Raw genomic sequence first — 23,408 nt, forward strand, 5'->3', positions numbered from 1 at the left:
TATCAGTTTTTCATTCTTAATGCTTCAATGCCATAAATTTGACAGCACAAGGAAAGGTCAGTCTAATCATTTTCAGCTCTTCAATTGAAATTCAAACCACATGTGCAGGTTCACCTGCACATCTGCCAATGTGGTATACTGCATCCACTGTACCCGGTGTGGCTTCCTCTACATTGGGGAAACCAAGCGGAGGCTTGGGGACCGCTTTGCAGAATACCTCCGCTCAGTTCACAACAAACAACTGCACCTCCCAGTCGCAAACCATTTCCACTCCCCCTCCCATTCTTTAGATGACATGTCCATCATGGGCCTCCTGCAGTGCCACAACGATGCCACCCGAAGGTTGCAGGAACAGCAACTCATATTCCGCCTGGGAACCCTGCAGCCTAATAGTATCAATGTGGACTTCACCAGTTTCAAAATCTCCCCTTCCCCCACCGCATCCCTAAACCAGCCCAGTTCGTCCCCTCCCCCCACTGCACCACACAACCAGCCCAGCTCTTCCCCTCCACCCACTGCATCCCAAAACCAGTCCAACCTGTCTCTGCATCCCTAACCTGTTCTTCCTCTCACCCATCCCTTCCTCCCATCCCAAGCCACACCTCCATCTCCTACCTACTAACCTCATCCCACCTCCTTGACTTGTCCGTCTTCCCTGGACTGACCTATCCCCTCCCCACCTATACTCTCTCCATCTATCTTCTTTTCTCTCCATCTTCGGTCTGCCTCCCCCTCTCTCCCTATTTATTCCAGAACCCTCACCCCATCCCCTTCTCTGATGAAGGGTCTAGGCCCGAAACATCAGCTTTTGTGCTCCTGAGATGCTGCTTGGCCTGCTGTGTTCATCCAGCCTCACATTTTATTATCTCGGATTCTCCAGCATCTGCAGTTCCCATTATCTCTCAATGTTATTGTAGCCTGTGTACATGAAAACTGTATGTCTGTGTTTGTGTGTGCATGCGCCTGTTTGGTACAGTTTCTTAACAATAAGTTCTGGAACGAACAAGGGATTGGGTTATTTCACATTCTCTAATGTGCAATGGGATAGAACAATTATTGACTTCATAGTTGAGGATCTTCAAGGTAAAATGCAGATGAAAATGGCAGAATTTGAACATTCAGTTAAGGGCAAGAAATGTGGACTGGAAAATTGTGTCTTTAAATTCAAGGAAAACAAAGTTGACGAAAGACGACTGGAAAAATAAGTTGAGGTAAGACATCGGACAAGCAGTAGCAGACATTTAATGTGACATTTTGTAAATCTCAATATCATATTCCACTGAGAAAGACTCTACAAGAAGTTTATGCCATCAGTGGCTAACTAAACAATTTAAGGATGGTGTCAATTTGAAATTTTAAAAAGTACAAAACTGCAAAGATTAGAGATTGGGTAATTTATCTATAAACCAAACGATAATTGGATAAAAAAAATAAAAGGGAGAAACTGGACTAAAAGAGAAAACCAGCAAAAATACTAGGAACTCCTATAAGAACAGAAAAGAGAAGACAGTAGCTCAAGCCAGTTAGCAGCAAAAATGATGAATTTAATAAAGGAAAACTTGAAAATGGTGGAGACTGAGCAAGTAGATTGTCTCTATTTTCACAATGGAAGACACAAAATATCTGGAAATTTGTAGAAAAGCTGGGGATCAAAGGGAAGAAGGAACTTAAAATAATCAACACTAAGAAAAAAAGTACCAAAAAAATGCAACTAAAGGCTGATAAGTCTGCTGGACCTATGGTGTTAAAAGGAATGAATGTAGAGACAGCAGATGCATAAGGTGTGAGCGCCTAAAATTTCCTAGATTCTGGAAAGTCCCATTATATTGGAAATCACAAATGTCACACCACTTTTCAAGAGAGGAGGGAGATGGGATGCAGGAAAATATAGGTCAGGTAGTGCAACATCTATTACTGGGGAAATGCTAGAATCCACTGAGGCAGTACTAGATGGAAATTGAAAAATAAAATCAGGCAAAAACAAAATGTTTTTGTGAAAGGAAAATAATGTTTATAGAATTATAGAATTCCTACTGTATGGCAACAGGCCATTTGGCCCATCGAATCTGCGCCAAATAACATCTCACCCACTCCCATTCCCCCACCCTATCCCCATAATCTCTCATTTCCAATAGCCAATCCGCCTAGCCTGCACATTATGAGGTAATTTAGCACGGCGAATCCACATAACTTGCATATCTTTGAACTGTGAGAGGAAACTAGAGATCCTGGCAGAAATCCACACAGATTCAGAGAGAATGTGCAAACTCCATACGCATAGTCATCCAAAGCTAGAATCGAACTTCAGTCCCTGGTGTTGAGGCAGCAGTACTAACCATTGACGCACCATACCACCCAATGTTTGACAAATTTGTTAAATTTCTTATAAGATGTAAGCAGGTGGATAAAGATGAACTTGTAAATGTAGTGTTTTTGGGGTTTAAAGAGGTATCTTTAGCTGCCACAAAAAAAGGTAACTGCATCGGTTGAGAGGACACAGTTTTGGGGGTGATATGCTGTGGACTGGCTAATAAGGAATGGGCAGTCTGGAAAAATGGTCAAACTATAACCGGTGAAGTGTGTGGGCAATCAGTGCATAATACCACCATGATGAAATGACAAATAACACGTAGCCAAATTTGTGGCCAATGTTACCAAGATACAAAGGAAAGCACATGTGGGGGAGGATAGAGTCTTCAAAGGAACAGATTCAATGAGCCAGCAAAAAAAATTGCCAGTCACATGATGGGGGAAAATGTAAGGTTGTGTACCTTAGCAGGAAAAACAGAAGAATATTACTTCAATGGGCAGAGACAGAGAGGCTATTCAATGGCGGAGTAGTTCAACAGACTGAATGGCCTACTCCTGTCATATTTCTTCTAGTCTTACTGCTGAATGCTACAGAACAGAGGGACTTGGTGTCCCAGTTCATGAATCACAAAGTTAGCACCAGAGCACAGCCAATAATTTGAAAGGCACATAGAATGTTGGCCACCCTGCAACAGCAACTGATGAATGCAAATGATCTCATACCCACCACCAATAGTGTACAAAATACCATGCAAGGTCTGTGAAAAACATTACATAGGCCAAACTGGAAGAAGACTGACTATAAAGGACACACGAACACCAACTAGCCACCGAGAGACACGACCAATTTTCACTGGTGTCAGTACACACAGACAAATAAGGACACTAATTCGACAGGGACAACACATCCAATAATAGCGCGAGCCAGAGAATTCCTGGAGGCCTAGCATTCCAACCAGAACTCCATCAACACACACATTGAACTGGACCCGATATACAAACCATTGAAAAACAGAACCAGAAATAATGCCAACCACCCAATAAACCAAAGCATATCAATATCAAGCGGGACAGAATGCCAATGCTCCACCAGAGACACACTGATGATGTTACCTAGCAGGGTGACAAAGTGCCTGCAACCAAACACACCGTCTTGGTGAGCAAATCTACAACTTCAATGCAGTAACCAATAGAGCCAATCTAACCTCCACACTCCTAATACACGCAGCTGAGGGGTACTGGAATATTCACTAACAACTTGAGGAGACAGCTCCATAAATATTCCCATCCTCAATGATGGAAGATCCCAGCTCGAGTGCAAAAGATAAGCCTGTAGCATTTGCACCAATCATCAGCTGGAAATACTGAGTAGATGATCCAGCTCAACTTCCACCTGAGATCCCCAGCATCATATATAGCATCAAGGAGCCCAAGCAAAACTGGAATCAACAAGAACTGAGGAACTCTCTGCTGGTTGGATCATACCCTGACGACAAATGAAGATCGTTACGCTCGTTTGAGGTCAGTCATCCCAGCTCCAGTGCAGGAGCTCTTTGGGGTAGTATCCGCAGCCTTACCATTTTCAGCTGCCTCATTAATGCCCTTCACTCCATCATAAAGTCAGAGTTTGGGATGCTCACTGATGATCATGCAAATTTCAGTACCATTGTGTATACTCACACGATGAAGAAAGAATCGAACCATTGCACCTATATATTCAATGGTATTACCATCACTGAAATCCCCAGGGTCACCATTGAGTGAAAATGAACTGGACTAACCATATGAACATTGTGGCTAGTGCTTTTGCTTCCGTACCTGAGCCAGGATGCCCAAGTTCAAGTCTCAACTGCTGCAGAGATATGTAACACACCTCTGAACAAGTTGATCAGAAAATAGCTATAAATACTGTGGCTACAAGAGCAGGTCAGAGGTTAGGAATTCTGCAACAAGTAGCTACTTTCCAATTCCCCAAGCCAGTCCACCATCTACATGTCACAAGATAGAGTGTGATAGAATTCTCTCAACTTGGCTGAATGAGTTTAGCTCCAACAACACTCAACAACAAAGACAAAGCAGTCCACCGAGTTGCACCCCATCCATCAACTTCAACATTCACTCCCTCTCGCATTGGCAGCAGTGTGTATCATCTGAAAGATGCAGTGCAGGAACTCATCAAGACTCCTTCGTCAGCACTTTCCAAATCCACGATCTCTTCCAATGACAGGGCCAAGTGCAGCAAATGCAAGGGAACACCACAATCTGCTAGTTCCCCTCTAAACCATCATAATTTAGTATGAAATTTCTTCCTTCATGGTCACTAGGTTAAAATCCCAGAACTCCCTCCCTAACAACACTGTGGATGTATTTACACCACCAAGGACTGCAGAGGTTCAAGGCATTTACCATTGCTTTTTCAAGGGCAATAAATGCTAGACTAGCCAAAGCCCAAATCCGTTGACTGAATATAAAAATTCAAGCCACGCTCTTTCTGAATGTTGGCGGAGCCTTGATACTTTGAACTGCCAACCACTGCTCCTATTTCTGGGATCTTATGATTGATTGGCTGATCTATTCAAGAATGTCTCCAAGGACCCTCTTCACCTCTCTACCAATACCAGAGTGCATATTTGCATCCATAAGGTCACAAATCGACTTGGATTTAGCTAGCTTGAAAGTTAGGGCTAGTCAGATGTTTTTCATTGAACAATATGTGGTTAAAAAAAATCAGATCTTTTCTTGAAACCATAATTGAGGACCATTTATATATTTCACTTCAAAGAAACAGGTTTGTGGGTTTACAGAGTCAACCTGCAATGCAAAAGCACCCCAGGTTTTCTTTTCCACACTGCCAACCGACTTAATGCATTTCTCCAACATCCTCACTCTTAACAAGAGAAAGAGGCCCATGCATACCTTTGTCGTTTTGATCATGACCATCCAACATAGAAAGCATTCTAAACAGATGGTATGGCAACTGCTCTGCCCACAGCCATTAAGGAACTGCACAGATTTATGAATACAGCCCAATCCATCATGCAAGCCAAACTTCCATGCATTGACTCCATCTGCACTTCTTGCTGCCTTTGAAAGGCAGCCAACATAATCAAAGACACCCTCCCACCCAGCTTATAATCTCTTCCAACCTCTTGCGTCAAGCAGAAGATACAAAAGCTGAAACACATGTACTAACAGATTCAAGAACTGCGTTTTTTGCCACTTATTAGACTTCTGAATGGATCTCTAAAATTTTATATTTAAATGTTGATCTAGCATTTTGTGTACCTTATTTGCAGCCTTAACTTTGTATTCTTCACTTTGTTCTATTACCCTAATGCGCTTTGTATATGATCTGTCTGAAATGCAGCCAAAACAAAACTTGTCACTGTATCAAGATTTTTGTGACAAAAATAAATCAAACACAAAAAAAATCAACCAAGTGTTTCAGATTAAACATCGTTGGACACTCTTTGCTGTATTCACTTTCAACATAGATCTTTTTCCAGCTTCTCTCCAACCTCTCTTCATACCTACCCAGAGAACTCACCTGGGTCAACTGGTCCAAGTGCAACCAATGCTTACCACCTTCGCTTTCAGGTGGGGGGCGGGCGAGAAGAGAGAAGATGGGGGGCGGGCGAGAAGAGAGAAGATGGGGGGCGGGCGAGAAGAGAGAAGATGGGGGGCGGGCGAGAAGAGAGAAGATGGGGGGCGGGCGAGAAGAGAGAAGATGGGGGGCGGGCGAGAAGAGAGAAGATGGGGGGCGGGCGAGAAGAGAGAAGATGGGGGGCGGGCGAGAAGAGAGAAGATGGGGGGCGGGCGAGAAGAGAGAAGATGGGGGGCGGGCGAGAAGAGAGAAGATGGGGGGCGGGCGAGAAGAGAGAAGATGGGGGGCGGGCGAGAAGAGAGAAGATGGGGGGCGGGCGAGAAGAGAGAAGATGGGGGGCGAGAAGAGAGAAGATGGGGGGAATGGGAAAGACAGAGAGGTTGTGGGCGGGGAAGGTGGAAAGGACGTGTGACGTTAAGGGGTAACAACCGGTGTGAGGGAAGAGGGTGTTGAGATTGCCGTGAGAGGGGTTGGGGGTGGGGGGGTGAGGAACGAGTTTGTGCTGGTTGGAGGGTCGTCCCGAAGGTGGGGAGCGGGGGCTAGAATTACTCACGGTAAATGGACCTCTCAGGCCCGAGACTGGGCCGCACTGCTCAGGGGAGCACCGCCATCTTGCCGTGGCCACGCTGGGGATCCTGGGAGCTGGAGCTGGGGAGTGAGACCAGCGTCAGGGCACACGCCCCGACAACGCGGTCCAGCTACGCGCAGCCCGGAACGGGGCGTTCAATGTCGTCGTGCGGCGCGGGTGGTGATGACGTCACGAGGCATAGGGCATGCGCATTGAGAGGGTGGGAATCGACCGAGACCGGAGAGAGGCTGCGCTGGAGAGGTGAGTGAGTGAGTGAGTGAGTGACTGAGGGAGGGTGTTGAATATGTTAGGGTACAATGGGTAGGGGAGGCGGTAGTGGTGAGTGTCCTGGGAGGGTAAGTTCCAGTGGATGGGGGATAAGGAGAGAGGGTAGTACCAGGGAGTTGGGTGGGTGACTGAGGCGTGGGGGGAGGTGGCTTAGTCCCGGGCCCCAGTTAACAACGATCCGGACCAGTGTGCGTTTATAAAGGAAAGCCTGCAGGGAATTGTGAAGGCAGACTGTGTTTGACTAACTTGCTTGAAATGTTGAAGGCGGGGACGATGCTGTAGATATGTCAGTGTGGACTGGATGCCTAAAAGGCATTCAGTCAAGCGCCGCGGGATAAATGCTGGAATACTCGGGGGTAAGGTTAGTCGGCCGATCGGAAAACGGTAACGATGAACGTGATTGAGCATCACTGTTTCATTGGCATAAGAGCGTGCACTCGCACAATTTCAAAATTTGCAAAACAGCCTTCGGGATGTGGGTAGGCTGGTGAAATGGGAAGACTGGGGTGAGGTGAAAATAATGATTGTTCTTGACAAAAAAGGCTGCATTGACCTAGTGTGCATCAAAACCTCTCTCAACAAAAGCCAACATACTACTTCCCTCCTTTATTGCCTGCTGCATCTATATGCTTACCTTTAGCAACACATCCTTTCTGACAGATGAGTGGCAAGTAACAATTGTGCCATACATTTACCATCTCCAACAAGAAAGAGTTGAACGATTGCCATTCAATGATGTAACTGTCCCTGAAACCCCTATTAATGTCTTTGGGTTACCCATTGCACAGAAACTCAACTGGACTCACCACATAAATGCAGTGGCTACCAGAGCAGATGAGGAGTCCTGCGGTGACTAACTCACTTCCTGACTCCCCAAAGCCTGTCCGCCATCTAAAAGGCAAGGTCAGGAATGTGATGGAATATTCCCTATTTGCCTGGACGAATGCAGCTCCAAGAACATTTAAGCTTGACACTAACTGGGACAAGGTAGCTTGCAGGAAACAGCCACTCCCTCTAATGCCAATGGTCAGTAGCAGCAGTGTGTACTATCCGTAAGCTGCACTGCAGAAATTCACCAGTATTCCTTAGCACCTTCAAAATTCCATCTCGAATGACAAGCATAGCTGATGTACGGGAATACCACCCCTGCAAGCTTCCCTCCAAGCCACTTACCATCCTGACTTGGACATATGTTACCGTTACTTCAGTGTTGCTGAGTCAGAATTGTGGAAGTTCCACCCTTTCACGAGTGTGCATGTACCTCCACAAAATGGACTTTAGGTTTTCAAGTAGGCAGCTCCCTACTACCTCAGCTTGGTACAGACAATAAATGCTGGTCATGCCAGTGATGTCTACATCCTGTAAATTTTGTTTGGTCTGTGACAAGTGCGATGCAAAGCAGTTAGACATGAAGTGATACACTTTGGCAGGGGAAAGAAGGAGAAGCAATATAAGTCAAAGGTTTCAATTGCAACATGATTGCAGGCCATCTTAGAAATGGCTTTCAATCAGAAAATGGAAGGTAGAGACTATCAGAAAAATTACAATCACCAGGGAAGTACTATTGAGCAAATTGGTGAAACTGTGGGCTGACAATTCCTGGACCCTGCAGGGCTTCATCTAAATGTCTTTCAAAATGGCTAATAGTTATCCATTGGTTTTAATTTTTCATAGCTCTGTAATTCAGACAGTTTCTATTGGATTGGAAAATAGTGAATGTAACTTTATTTAAAACAAAAAATGGCAGGAACAAAAGGCCATTTGACCTAACATTTATGGTAGGGACGATTATTGAAGACATTTAGGAAATTCAGACCAAATCAATGTGGTTTTGAGAAAGAGAAATCCTTTCTAATCATTTTATTGGAGTCCTTTGACGATGTAACACCAGCGGTAGAGAAAGGGAAGCTGAATGTAGTGCACTTGGATTTCCAGAAGACATTTGATAAGATTGCGTACTAAAGGTTATTGCAGAAAATAAAAAGCACATAGTGTCAGAGGTAATATACAGATAGGAGATTGCCTGGCTTCAGAAAACAGTGGGGATAAATGCGTCATTTTATGGTTGGCAACATGGAACGAGTGGTACGCCACAGGAGCTGTCCTGGGGCTTCCACTTTTTACAATTTCTATGAATGATTTGGATGAAGGAACAGACAGCGTGGGTGCTAAACTTGCTGATGGCCTACAGGTAGATCAGAAAAGGAGTTGTGAAAAGGACGTATGGGAGTTACAGAGGGATGTCAATAGGTTAAGTGAGTGGGTGAAGATCTGGCAAATTTAGTATCAAGTAGGAAGTTGTCTAATCTTGGCTCAAAGGATAAAAAGGAAGCATATTATCTGAATTGAGTGTTTGCAGAGCTTTGAGTTTGGATCTGAGTGGTCTGTTTCCATGCTCATGACTGTGTTTCTGAGTGTTGTGCATGAACTACAAAAGGTTCTGCAGAGTCATACCAGAATTCAATTCTTATCTCTATGTAGAAGTCAGACCTGTGTTTCTTCAATTCCTGTTTTTGTTTTGCAGAAGCTGGGGTGTTCGCTCACCCTTCTCAAAAGCGATAGTTCATAACGTGACCCAATTCGTAGGCAGAGAAATCCTGTTCACATTAGCAGATGGTTGGAAGGGCAGGAGGCACAAGTTAATAATAAAGGACCGAAGGTGCACTGAGCACAAGGTGTTTTACACAGTGAAGATTTAGCATATATACTGTGTGACAGGGACAGATTCACGTGTGGATGTCTGGAGAAATTAGAAATGCACTGTTTTAGGATGTGCTAAGCTGCTTTTCCTGAGAGCTGTCACAGGTATCATGGTGACTGAAAGGTACCATTCTATGGTGCAAAACCTAAGGTTGCAAGTACCCCCTCTCCCTCTTTGTCACCCCCTTTTCTCCCCCTGTTTGCCACCTGTAATCGCCTCTTCATTCCCACATCTCTCAAATATATCACCCATTGCCTTAATCCCCTGGCGCCTCCACTCCAGAAGCAAAACTACCCCTACCTGAGGATCTGTACCTCTGAGCCAGGCTTTGCCAGGTGATAGTCCTATCTGTATGTTGTGTGGCTTGGGTCAGATTTCCAATGGAGGTGAGAGCAATGTGTTTCCATAGCAGGCGTTGAACCTGTCCTTGTTTAAAAATAATAAATGCAGGAGGAACTGAGCAACTGAGAGAAATAAAGTTTGTGTTTCATATCTGAGAAGACACTTCCTCAGAGTTCCTTGATTGGTGTCTGGCTGATCCTGCCTTTAGTGTTGCTGCTGATCTGTTGTTCCAGAGGATTGTTTGTTTGGGAGTAATCCAAATGCTGTAATTTGTTTCAGAGATAATGGGAACTGCAGATGCTGGAGATTCCAAGATAATAAAATGTGAGGCTGGATGAACACAGCAGGCCAAGCAGCATCTCAGGAGCACAAAAGCTGACGTTTCGGGCCTAGACCCTTCATCAGAGAGGGGGATGGGGGGAGGGAACTGGAATAAATAGGGAGAGAGGGGGAGGCGGACCGAAGATGGAGAGTAAAGAAGATAGGTGGAGAGGGTGTAGGTGGGGAGGTAGGGAGGGGATAGGTCAGTCCAGGGAAGACGGACAGGTCAAGGAGGTGGGATGAGGTTAGTAGGTAGCTGGGGGTGCGGCTTGGGGTGGGAGGAAGGGATGGGTGAGAGGAAGAACCGGTTAGGGAGGCAGAGACAGGTTGGACTGGTTTTGGGATGCAGTGGGTGGGGGGGAAGAGCTGGGCTGGTTGTGTGGTGCAGTGGGGGGAGGGGATGAACTGGGCTGGTTTAGGGATGCAGTGGGGGAAGGGGAGATTTTGAAACTGGTGAAGTCCACATTGATACCATATGGCTGCAGGGTTCCCAGGCGGAATATGAGTTGCTGTTCCTGCAACCTTCGGGTGGCATCATTGTGGCAGTGCAGGAGGCCCATGATGGACATGTCATCAAGAGAATGGGAGGGGGAGTGGAAATGGTTTGCGACTGGGAGGTGCAGTTGTTTGTTGCGAACTGAGCGGAGGTGTTCTGCAAAGCGGTCCCCAAGCCTCCGCTTGGTTTCCCCAATGTAGAGAAAGCCGCACCGGGTACAGTGGATGCAGTATACCACATTGGCAGATGTGCAGGTGAACCTCTGCTTAATGTGGAATGTCATCTTGGGGCCTGGGATGGGGGTGAGGGAGGAGGTGTGGGGACAAGTGTAGCATTTCCTGCGGTTGCAGGGGAAGGTGCCGGGTGTGGTGGGGTTGGAGGGCAGTGTGGAGCGAACAAGGGAGTCACGGAGAGAGTGGTCTCTCCGGAAAGCAGACAGGGGTGGGGATGGAAAAATGTCTTGGGTGGTGGGGTCGGATTGTAAATGGCGGAAGTGTCGGAGGATAATGCGTTGTATCCGGAGGTTGGTAGGGTGGTGTGTGAGAACGAGGGGGATCCTCTTGGGGCGGTTGTGGCGGGGGCGGGGTGTGAGGGATGTGTCGTGGGAAATGCGGGAGACGCGGTCAAGGGCGTTCTCAATCACCGTGGGGGGGAAGTTGCGGTCCTTAAAGAACTTGGACATCTGGGATGTGCGGGAGTGGAATGTCTTATCGTGGGAGCAGATGCGGCGGAGGCGGAGGAATTGGGAATAGGGGATGGAGTTTTTGCAGGAGGGTGGGTGGGAGGAGGTGTATTCTAGGTAGCTGTGGGAGTCGGTGGGCTTGAAATGGACATCAGTTACAAGCTGGTTGCCTGAGATGGAGACTGAGAGGTCCAGGAAGGTGAGGGATGTGCTGGAGATGGCCCAGGTGAACTGAAGGTTGGGGTGGAAGGTGTTGGTGAAGTGGATGAACTGTTCGAGCTCCTCTGGGGAGCAAGAGGCGGCGCCGATACAGTCATCAATGTACCGGAGGAAGAGGTGGGGTTTGGGGCCTGTGTAGGTGCGGAAGATGGACTGTTCCACGTAACCTACAAAGAGGCAGGCATAGCTGGGGCCCATGCGGGTGCCCATGGTGTCCGTGACACCACCCACGCCCTCCACCTCCTCCAGGACTTCCAATTCCCTGGCCCCCAACACCTCATATTCACCATGGACGTCCAGTCCCTGTACACCTGCATTCCGCATGGAGATGGCCTCAAGGCCCTCCGCTTCTTCCTGTCCCGCAGGCCCGACCAGGCCCCCTCCACCGACACTCTCATCCGCCTAGCGGAACTCGTCTTCACACTCAACAACTTCTCTTTTGACTCCTCCCACTTCCTACAGACTAAGGGGGTGGCCATGGGCCCCAGCTATGCCTGCCTCTTTGTAGGTTACGTGGAACAGTCCATCTTCCGCACCTACACAGGCCCCAAACCCCACCTCTTCCTCCGGTACATTGATGACTGTATCGGCGCCGCCTCTTGCTCCCCAGAGGAGCTCGAACAGTTCATCCACTTCACCAACACCTTCCACCCCAACCTTCAGTTCACCTGGGCCATCTCCAGCACATCCCTCACCTTCCTGGACCTCTCAGTCTCCATCTCGGGCAACCAGCTTGTAACTGATGTCCATTTCAAGCCCACCGACTCCCACAGCTACCTAGAATACACCTCCTCCCACCAACCCTCCTGCAAAAACTCCATCCCCTATTCCCAATTCCTCCGCCTCCGCCGCATCTGCTCCCACGATAAGACATTCCACTCCCGCACATCCCAGATGTCCAAGTTCTTTAAGGACCGCAACTTCCCCCCCACGGTGATTGAGAACGCCCTTGACCGCGTCTCCCGCATTTCCCGCGACACATCCCTCACACCCCGCCCCCGCCACAACCGCCCCAAGAGGATCCCCCTCGTTCTCACACACCACCCTACCAACCTCCGGATACAACGCATTATCCTCCGACACTTCCGCCATTTACAATCCGACCCCACCACCCAAGACATTTTTCCATCCCCACCCCTGTCTGCTTTCCGGAGAGACCACTCTCTCCGTGACTCCCTTGTTCGCTCCACACTGCCCTCCAACCCCACCACACCCGGCACCTTCCCCTGCAACCGCAGGAAATGCTACACTTGTCCCCACACCTCCTCCCTCACCCCCATCCCAGGCCCCAAGATGACATTCCACATTAAGCAGAGGTTCACCTGCACATCTGCCAATGTGGTATACTGCATCCACTGTACCCGGTGCGGCTTTCTCTACATTGGGGAAACCAAGCGGAGGCTTGGGGACCGCTTTGCAGAACACCTCCGCTCAGTTCGCAACAAACAACTGCACCTCCCAGTCGCAAACCATTTCCACTCCCCCTCCCATTCTCTTGATGACATGTCCATCATGGGCCTCCTGCACTGCCACAATGATGCCACCCGAAGGTTGCAGGAACAGCAACTCATATTCCGCCTGGGAACCCTGCAGCCATATGGTATCAATGTGGACTTCACCAGTTTCAAAATCTCCCCTTCCCCCACTGCATCCCTAAACCAGCCCAGTTCATCCCCTCCCCCCACTGCACCACACAACCAGCCCAGCTCTTCCCCCCCCACCCACTGCATCCCAAAACCAGTCCAACCTGTCTCTGCCTCCCTAACCGGTTCTTCCTCTCACCCATCCCTTCCTCCCACCCCAAGCCGCACCCCCAGCTACCTACTAACCTCATCCCACCTCCTTGACCTGTCCGTCTTCCCTGGACTGACCTATCCCCTCCCTACCTCCCCACCTACACCCTCTCCACCTATCTTCTTTGCTCTCCATCTTCGGTCCGCCTCCCCCTCTCTCCCTATTTATTCCAGTTCCCTCCCCCCATCCCCCTCTCTGATGAAGGGTCTAGGCCCGAAACGTCAGCTTTTGTGCTCCTGAGATGCTGCTTGGCCTGCTGTGTTCATCCAGCCTCACATTTTATTATGCTGTAATTTGTTTGCAGCTCTGGCTTCAGGGCAAACTGGGACTGTAGACATGTAAACAATACTTAAAAGTACTGCAATGTTGGAAATCTGAAACAAAAACAGATATTGCTGGTGAAACACATCAGGCCTGGCAGCATATGTGGAGAAGTAGAGTTAATTTTTTCAGGCCCAGTGAACCTTCTCCAGAAATTACTAGGACAAGGTTGGCATCTGTGCTGAACATGGGGAAGAGGAAGGAGTAAATGATCAATGGGGATGGAGCTGAGAGAGAGAACAGCTGATGGGCAAACGAATGGGTAATGGTCACCCTGGTTGACCATTAGTTCCTGATAATGGACTGTTAGTGGTAGGAGCCAATGTAATAACTTGACTTGGTGTGTGGGGGTTAGGGGCAGGCACTCACACACTAGAATTATTGAACTTGGTATTGAATCCTGAAGTTTGTAGGTTTCCCAATCAGAAAATGAGATGCTATTCTTCCAGCTTAAACTGAGCTTCGCTGGAGCACTGCAATAAGCCTCAGACAGAGATGTTGGCTAAGGAACACCTTGGTGTATTGAAGTGGCATGCAACTGGAAGCACAGGGTTCTTTTTATGGACAAAACTTGGGTGCTGTGCAAAGTGGTCCCCCAATCTGGGTTTCTTCCAGTGTAAAAGAGACTATGTTGTGAGCAGCAGCTGTAGTAGACTGGATTGAGTGAAGTGCAGGTAAATTGCTGCTTCATCTGGAAGGTATGTCTCAGGTTTTGGATAGTGAACAGAAAGGAAGTAACTGGGTAGGCCTTTCACCTTTGATATTTGAATGGGAAGGTGTCTTGGGGAGGTGTTGGGAGTGGACCATACTGTCCTGGAGAGAATGGCCCTTGCAGAAGACTGATGAGGGAGGAGAGGGAAATATGTATCTGGTTGTGGCGTTCTGTTGGAGGTGGCAAAAATGATACCTAATGATCCTTTGGATGTGGATGCTGGAGGGGACCTAATTGAGGTATACAAGATAATGAGAGGCATAGATAGAGTTGAAACCTTTGAAGAGCAGGTGTGCATGCTGGAATGGATAGAGATAGACGAAGCTGATGTGCTGAAAATTTTGTCAAACATTAAGATTGACGAGTTGCCAGGCCCGGATCAGATTTGTCCTCGGCTGCTTTGGGAAGCGAGAAATGCAATTGCTTCGCCACTTGCGAAGATCTTTGCATCCTCGCTCTCCACTGGAGTCGTACCTGAGGACTGGAGAGAGGCAAATGTAATTCCTCTCTTCAAGAAAGGAAATAGGGAAATCCCCGGCAATTATAGACCGGTAAGTCTCACGTCTGTCGTCTGCAAGGTGTTAGAAAGGATTCTGAGGGATAAGATTTATGACCATCTGGAAGAGCATGGCTTGATCAAATACAGTCAACACGGCTTTGTGAGGGGTAGGTCATGCCTTACAAACCTTATTGAGTTTTTTGAGGATGTGACGAGAAAGGTTGATGAGGGTCGAGCTGTGGATGTGGTGTATATGGACTTCAGTAAGGCATTTGATAAGGTTCCCCATGGTAGGCTCATTCAGAAGGTCAGGAGGAATGGGATACAGGGGAACTTAGCTGATTGGATACAGAATTGGCTGGCCAACAGAAGACAGCGAGTGGTAGTAGAAGGAAAATATTCTGCCTGGAAGTCAGTGGTGAGTGGAGTTCCACAGGGCTCTGTCCTTGGGCCTCTACTGTTTGTAATTTTTATTAATGACTTGGACGAGGGAATTGAAGGATGGGTCAGCAAGTTTGCAGACGACACAAAGGTCGGAGGTGTCGTTGACAGTGTAGAGGGCTGTTGTAGGCTGCAGCGGGACATTGACAGGATGCAGAGATGGGCTGAGAGGTGGCAGATGGAGTTCAACCTGGATAAATGCGAGGTGATGCATTTTGGAAGGTCGAATTTGAAAGCTGAGTACAGGATTAAGGATAGGATTCTTGGCAGCGTGGAGGAACAGAGGGATCTTGGTGTGCAGATACATGGATCCCTTAAAATGGCCACCCAAGTGGACAGGGTTGTTAAGAAAGCATATGGTGTTTTGGCTTTCATTAACAGGGGGATTGAGTTTAAGAGTCGTGAGATCTTGTTGCAGCTCTATAAAACTTTGGTTAGACCGCACTTGGAATACTGCGTCCAGTTCTGGTCGCCCTATTTATAGGAAAGATGTGGATGCTTTGGAGAGGGTTCAGAGGAGGTTTACCAGGATGCTGCCTGGACTGGAGGGCTTATCTTATGAAGAGAGGTTGACTGAGCTCGGTCTCTTTTCATTGGAGAAAAGGAGGAGGAGAGGGGACCTAATTGAGGTATACAAGATAATGAGAGGCATAGATAGAGTTGATAGCCAGAGACTATTTCCCAGGGCAGAAATGGCTAGCACGAGGGGTCATAGTTTTAAGCTGGTTGGTGGAAAGTATAGAGGGGATGTCAGAGGCAGGTTCTTTACGCAGAGTTGTGAGAGCATGGAATGCGTTGCCAGCAGCAGTTGTGGAAGCAAGGTCATTGGGGTCATTTAAGAGACTGCTGGACATGTATATGGTCACAGAAATTTGAGGGTGCATACATGAAGATCAATGGTCGGCACAACATTGTGGGCTGAAGGGCCTGTTCTGTGCTGTACTGTTCTATGTTCTATGTTCTATGTTCTATGGTGGGATGGGGAAGTGAGGACCTGGTGACCCTATGGTTATTGTGTGTGCAAGCAGAATGGCTGAGGACAGAAGTACAGGAGAGGGGTCAGATACAGCTGAGGGGGAACCGTGGTAGTGGGGAATCTTTCTTTCAGGAAAAGAAATTGATATTTCGGCAGCTCCCTTGTGAAAGTTAGCATCGTCTGAACAGCTATGACAGAGAAACTAGGAGAATGGGAAGGAGTCCTTGAAGAAAGTAGGGTGTGAGGATGTACTGTGGAGGTAATCTTGCGAGTCAGTGAGTTTTGTAGTGGATTTTCGTGACCAGCTTATCCTCAGAAACTGAAATATATTTTGAGGAAGGGAGGAGTCAGACGGGCCAGGTGAAGGTGAGAGTTGGGTGGAAGTTGGAAGCAAAATTGATGCATCTTTCCAATTCTGAATGAGAGGGGAAGGCAATAACGATGATGTCATCGATGTAGTGGAGAAAGAGCTGTGAGTGGTGGCCAAAGTAGGGCTGGAACAAGTAATGTTCCATGTACTCCACAAAGAGACCGGCATAACTGGGGCTCATGCAGGTATCCTTGGCCACGCCTTTGATCTCCCTTTGAAGAAAGTGAGAGGAGATGAAAGAGATTTTTGTCAGTGAAGATGAGCTTGGCGAGACGAAGAAGGGTGGTGCTGGGTGGGAATGATTGTGGGCCTTCTTTCCGGAAAGGAGTGGAGAGCCCTGAGACAGTCCTGATAGGGGATGGTCGAGGGACTTTACTAACACAAGCTAATCCTTTCAGAACCTGGGTGTAAGTGATGTGAGCCGTACCCCACAAGGATGATGGGTTTGTCACTGACACGGCAAGAAACATCTGCCCAACAGTGCACATCTTACACAGTTAACATGTTTGGCACAGCTCCCGTTTGTAAATGTTGATACCAGGCATAAAACGACCTTTGTCATACTTTGTGTTTCACAAATGGAGAGCCATTGACTTCTCTTAATTGCATGCATATGTCAGGAAATGCTTTACTTCTGCAACTTGAATCAGCAGACAACTCAAACTGAATGCAGGCTGTTTTAATTTGACCTGTGTGCATCTGGAGCTGGCTGCTCTGATGTATTCATCCTTGTAGTCAAATATTGTTTTGAATAGTCCCCTGACCAATCAGTTAGCACTGAAATTTCTGATTGAATATGAGTGCTTCCAATCTCCAATACAGATTATCGAGCAATGGCTCAAACTCATCTGGAATGATTGTGTTACTTTCCATGTCCCTGGTTGTGAGGTTCTAACTGAACTAAGTTGCATATACAGCATCTTTCACAACCTCTGAACAACCCAAGCACATGCAGTAAATGAAGTACTTTTGAAGTGACACGACATTTTGAAATAGGAAACGCAACAGCTCCCACTCTCGGAATTGCCTTTTTTTTTGAACATGTTGGTTATGGGATAAGTATTGATCAGGACAACAGACGGAACTTACGTGTTCTTCAGATTGATGCAGTGTGATCTGAACAGGCACACGGGACCTCTATTTAATATCCCGTCCAAAAGATGACGCTGCTAACAGTACAGCATTGGGTTGACAGCATGTGTCCTTGGCTGAAGTGTCGAGAGTAGACCACCTTCTGACTTGGGAGACACACATCTGAGACAGGAGGTGATAGCAGTGACCTGGGTCATTCACATGTCCCGGACTGTCTAGTGTCTTATTTCCATGACTGATAGAAATAACACTGGCTGCACTGTGCTGGAAAATATTAGTGTGCTTTTAGGATATCGCGAGTTCAGGACAGGTTGTGTTTACTGAATTGGGTAAAGCTGTATGTTGTAACTGTTCCAGAGCATTTTATTCTCATCAATTGCAATGTTTTTTCTTAGTGGGACATGTAACAAAATGGTGAATGAGGGTTTCATTGTTTCTCCACTTAGCTCCTCCCATTTCCTTCATTTTCTGAGTTGAGCAGCAACCTAACCATTCCGAGTTCCTCTCAAATCATGTGTTATCTTTTCAAATTTCTCAGCAGGTGCTCTCTTGGCTACAGGACTTTGCTCTTTGTGTTGCTAATTGATTTATGGGCCTTTATGCAACAAAGAGACAGCTACTGCTTACACACCCGAGTGTTGTGAGCGTTAGCTGGGGGCCACTTGTCCCATCTACTGCTAACCTAGAGAGATGCTGTGGAACTATGGTTCAGTAGTGTGACTGCTCTACTCAAGCCCTCCCAACCACCAGGGAAGGCTCTTAAGAAGCTCAACGCTTTTTGTTTCAGGATGTCTCAAGATGCCAATTAAGTAATTTGTTTCAATGCAGGAAATATGATGTGGCTAAATTACACAGCGAGACTCAACAAACAACAATGCGATGGTAGATAAGTGGTATGGTTTATGATGCTGACTGTTGAGGGAATAGTAGGGAAAATGCCCCTGTTCTTCGTGGAGTGCCATGGGATCTTCCTCATCCGCCTGATAGGATAGGTGGAGCCTCACAGTGTTATCTTACCAAAAAGATTTTGGATAGCATGATGTCTCCATCCTTACTGCACTGGAGTGTCAGCTTAGGTCTCATGCTTAACTGTCTATGGTGGAACTTGAACCTTCAGCCTTCTGGCTCTTGAGGTGACAGTGCTGTCGACTGAGTCATAGTTAAGAGTTCAGAGAAGCAGTTGCAGAATGCAAATTTGCAATGCCTGCACGTTGCAGAAAGATACAAGATTCTGGGCTGGCATTCACATGTGGTTAGCTCAGAAGTGCTCTTGCAAGAGTCAGCTCCGATGTAATGTCCAAAATGACCTGTGGTTTTAAACTACAAAGCTCATGTTCAACAGATGATTGCAGATGGCGTGAGATATGTTTGAGTGTAAATGGTATAGGCCCCAGAATTCTCCTGAAATGATTGTAGACTGAAGCGATATGTGGAAGTCCACATTGGGGTCTGTGTGTGACTCTATGGTTTGTAATTGTTTTCTTTTCCCATGCGGTCATTGATCTATAACAGGCTTTAAATCTTGAAAATGAAGTCTTTGCCAATTTTGTATGTGTGTACTCACTGTTTATATTCAGTGATAAAGAAGTCATCTGACAGGATTTCTTGAATTAGGCAAGTAACCAACAAATTTTATTTTGCTAAAACCCACTCTGGTAAATTCATTAAAAATGTCAAAAAAACTGCAGTTTGTACGCAAATACACACATTCAAACCAAGCATGTAATAGTGGGTAACTTTGGCCAAATTAAAATTTTATGAGAAAAATACAAGATAAGTAAAAGTTCACTGGTTGTACCTGTCCACAGCTATCCAGAGGTGGTCTTCAGCAGCATTTTATGGGTATAACCAGTAATGACTGCCGGTGATGCTTATTTTGTGCTTGCAGCAACTTAGAGACCATTCAACTCAACAACAGGGCTAGGAGAGGATAAGACTGCAAATGCTGGAAGTCAGAGTCTAATAGGGGTGAGGCAGGAAAAGCATGGCAGGTCAGACAGCATCAGAGGAGCAGGAAAATCACCATTTTAAATAAAGAGTTTCATGTCAATTGTACGTTCAGTTTAGCTGATATCTACATGGCCATGCTCATGTACATTGCACAAATAACTTCTGAGGGGTTCATTCTTAGTTAAAAGCTGTGAAGATGCTACAAAGCTGTTTACACGTTTCCTTGATTAATTGCCTTGGGTCAATTCTTCGTAGGCCCTGCATATCCAGCCCAGTGGGACATAATGTAGTGATCTAGTAAAGTTGGGAGCCAATTGTTTTAATTTCAATTTAAAAATTGTCTTTTTTAAAAAAAAATACATTGCATGAAACTAAGGCAATTATAAATTAACAATTCAGAAAGTATAACAAAATCATGGTAAGCATAACAATATAACCTTGCTTTACCCTGACAATTACGTGTTCAGAGATGTTATTATACATCCCAGAACTTTGTGGATAGTTGGGAAGAAAGGTGTTAGGGAAAAGCCAGGGAACTTAAGACTAGTGAGCCTGACATGGGTGTAGGGTAAGTTATTGAAGAGGATTCTGATGGGCGGGATTTACATGTATTTGGAAAGGCAAGCACTGCTTAGGGATAGTCAAAATGGCTTTCTGCTTGGGAAATCATGTCTTACTAAATTAATTGAGTTTTTTTTAATGAGGTGACAAGGAAGATTGGAGGCAGAGCGGCTGATGTTATCTGTATGGACTTTAGCAAGGCTCTCGACAAGGTTCTGTACGGCAGACTGGTTAGCGAGGTTAGATCACATGGAATCCATGGGGGAGCTAGCCAATTATGTACAACATTGGCTTGAAAGTCAGAGATAGGGGGTGATGATGGATTGTTGTTGATTGGAATAGAGTCCTGAGACCAGTGATGTGCTACAAGCCTCGGTGCTGGGTCCATTGCTTTTTATCATTTTATATAAATGATTTGGATGTGAATATAGGGCGTATAGTTAGTAAGTTTGCAGATGACAGCAAAATTGGTGGTGTACTGGATAGTGAAGAAGGTTATCTCAGAGTACAGAAGGGCCAAGGAGTGGCAAAATGACTTTAATTGGGATAAATGGGAGGTGTAGCATTTTGGTTAGGCAATTTGGGACAGGACTTAGTTAATGCAGGGCCATGAGGAGTGTTGTCAAACAGAGACCGAGGGCTGATGGTGCATAGTTCCTTGAAACTGAAGTTGCAGGTAGACAGGGTGGTGAAGGTGGTGTTTGGCACACTTGCCTTCATTGGTCAGTGCAATGAGTTTGGGACCTGTTTCAGCTGTACAGGATGTTGGTGAGGCCACTTTTAGAATACTGCATTCAGTTTTGGTCTCTGTCTACAGGTTTGAAGCTGGAAAAGCACAGCAGGTCAGACAGCATCTGAGGAGAAGACAAGTCAACTTTTTGGGCTGAAGTCCTTAGATAGGACTGGGGAGGGTGAGGGGAGCTTAGAAATAAATGGAGGGAGCTGGGGGCTGGAGGAAGGGTAGGAGATATAGTGATAGGTGGATGCAGGGAGGGGCTTATTGTGATTGGTCTGTGGGAAAGGTGGAGCGGATAGCTGTGTAGGACAGGTTAGGTCAGGCTGGGGAGGGATTTTTGAAGTTGATGAAGTCATTATTGAGGCTATTGGGCTGTAACATCCCAAGGTGAAATGTCAGGTGTTGTTCCACCAGTTCACTTTTGGCCTCACTCTGACAGTGGAGGAGGTCAAGGGTGGAAAATTCATCAGTGGAGTGTGGGAGGCGGAATTAAAGTGGATGGCAACCGGAAGGTTGACGTTTGCAGAGTGCAGATGCTCTGTGAACTGGATCCCAAGCCTGCGTCTGGTCTCCCTGATATAGAGGATACCACTTCGAGAGCAACGGATTCAATAGATCAGGTCAGATAAGGTGCGGGTGAATCTCTGCCAGATCTGGAAGGATTGTCTGGGGTCTTGGATGGAGGTGAGAGGGGAGGTGTAAAGGAGGGTGTTGCATCTCTTGCGGTCAGAGGAAAAGGTACTGGGTGCGGGGGAGGGATTGGTGGGGAATATGGAGCTGATGAGGGTGTAACAGACTGAACGATTCCTGGGGAAAGCGAACAGGACTGGGGAGGAAAGTATCTTTTTGGTGATGGAGGAAATGTTGATGGATTGGATTCAGAGGTTGGTGGACCAAGGGGACTCTATCCTTATTGCCGTTGCAGGGAGTGAGTTTGAGGGCAGAAGTGTAGGAAATGGAAGAGATGCGGTTGAAGGCATCCTTAATTACAGAGGGCGTTGGGAGGGGGCAGTGGAGCAGGAGGAAATTATGGTCCCTGAAGTAGGAGGATATCTGGGATGTCTGGGAGTGGAACGCCTCATCTTGGGATCAGATGGGTAGAGGCAGAGGAATTGGGAGTATGGGGTAACGTTTTTGCAGGAGGGTGGGTGAGAGGAGGTATAGTCGAGGTAGCTGTGGGATGTCGATGGTGAGTCCATTTCTGCAGATGGAGACAGGGAGGTCCAGGAATAGGAGGGAGGTGTCCGAAATAGCCCAGGTGAATTTGAGAGCAGAGTGGAAGGTGTTTGCAAAATTGATGAACTGCTTGAGCTCCTCACGTGAGCACGAGGATGCATCAGCTAAGAAAAAGGTGAGGGATAGTACCAGTGTAGTTGCAAAAGAGGGACTGTTCCACAAATCCTACAAAGAGACAGGCATAGCTCAGGCCCATGCCTTTGGCCACCTCTTGAGTTTGGTCTCCCTGCTATGGCAAAGGTGTTGTTAAACTTGAAAGGGTTCCGAAAAGATAAAGATGTGCTGGGATTGGCAGGTTTACAGAGACTCTGAATATGTTGGGGCTGGGTTTTTTCTCCTGGGGTGTCAGAGGCTGAGGGGTGATCTGAGAGGTTTATAAAGTCATGAGGGGTATGGATAGGGTGAACAGCCAAGGCCTTTCTCCCTGGGTTGAGGGAATCCAAAACTAGACGACATAGGTTTAAGGTGAGAGAGTTAAGACTTAATGGGGACTTGAGGGACGTCTCTTTCACACAGAAGGTATAGGGATTGAGTTGCCAAATATAGTGGCAAAGGCTGGTATAATTGCAACATTTGAAAGGCATCTTAATGAGTACATGAATAAGAAGGGTTTAGAGGGCTATGGACCAAATTCTGGCAAATGGGATTAGATCAGTTTAGAATATCTGGTCAGTATGGATAAGTTTTACGGAAGGATCTGTATAACCCTTTCTCTCAAAGGAGAGAAGCCTTGAGTGTATTGTTCAAAGTACTGGTGTTTTTGGAATTTTGTACACATCTATTTCCATGTATTTTACTCGACCCTGTGCATGTTACTGTCATTTTCCAGCTCAGATATTTTTTACAAGGCTGTTATTTTTGTTACCAATCGCAGCAAATTTGTTTTGGCTGTAGTCCAGTTGAGTTCACTGTATGACCTCTGGCGCAGGTGGGACTTAAACCCAGGACTCATTTGCCTAGAGAGAGGGACACTACCACTGTTTCACAAGAATATCCTAAACCTTTTTATTTGTGTGCTTAAACAGAGAACAAAGGCATACAATTCAGGGTCCCCAACATAGTGATAAATTCACTTATTATTCTTCGTTTCAATGTCCCATGTGTAATGGATCCTGTCTGTGAATCTGTTGCACTGATTCCCAAAATGGTGGCCCACCTATATAGAGAGACTTCTGTTTTGTGCTTCTGA

General features: G+C 46.6%; 2 protein-coding genes across 4 annotated transcripts in view; one reads left to right on the plus strand and one right to left on the minus strand.

The window, feature by feature from the left end:
- Positions 1-6,599, minus strand: part of znf106a (zinc finger protein 106a) — an 80,510-nt gene extending 73,911 nt beyond the window's left edge. For 2 of the 3 annotated variants that reach the window (XM_059649335.1, XM_059649333.1), the window contains exon 1: positions 6,468-6,599. The gene's annotated coding sequence lies outside the window, so the exon portion shown is untranslated. The remainder of the gene's footprint in view (positions 1-6,467) is intronic. The other variant, XM_059649334.1, reaches the window with a different exon arrangement.
- Positions 6,600-6,663: 64 nt separating this feature from the next.
- LOC125455358 (synaptosomal-associated protein 23-like) overlaps positions 6,664-23,408 on the plus strand; it is a 32,306-nt gene continuing 15,561 nt past the window's right edge. The window contains exon 1 of the mRNA XM_059649338.1: positions 6,664-6,743. The gene's annotated coding sequence lies outside the window, so the exon portion shown is untranslated. The remainder of the gene's footprint in view (positions 6,744-23,408) is intronic.

The sequence above is a fragment of the Stegostoma tigrinum genome, chromosome 10, assembly GCF_030684315.1.
Source record: "Stegostoma tigrinum isolate sSteTig4 chromosome 10, sSteTig4.hap1, whole genome shotgun sequence".
Classification (NCBI taxonomy): domain Eukaryota; kingdom Metazoa; phylum Chordata; class Chondrichthyes; order Orectolobiformes; family Stegostomatidae; genus Stegostoma; species Stegostoma tigrinum.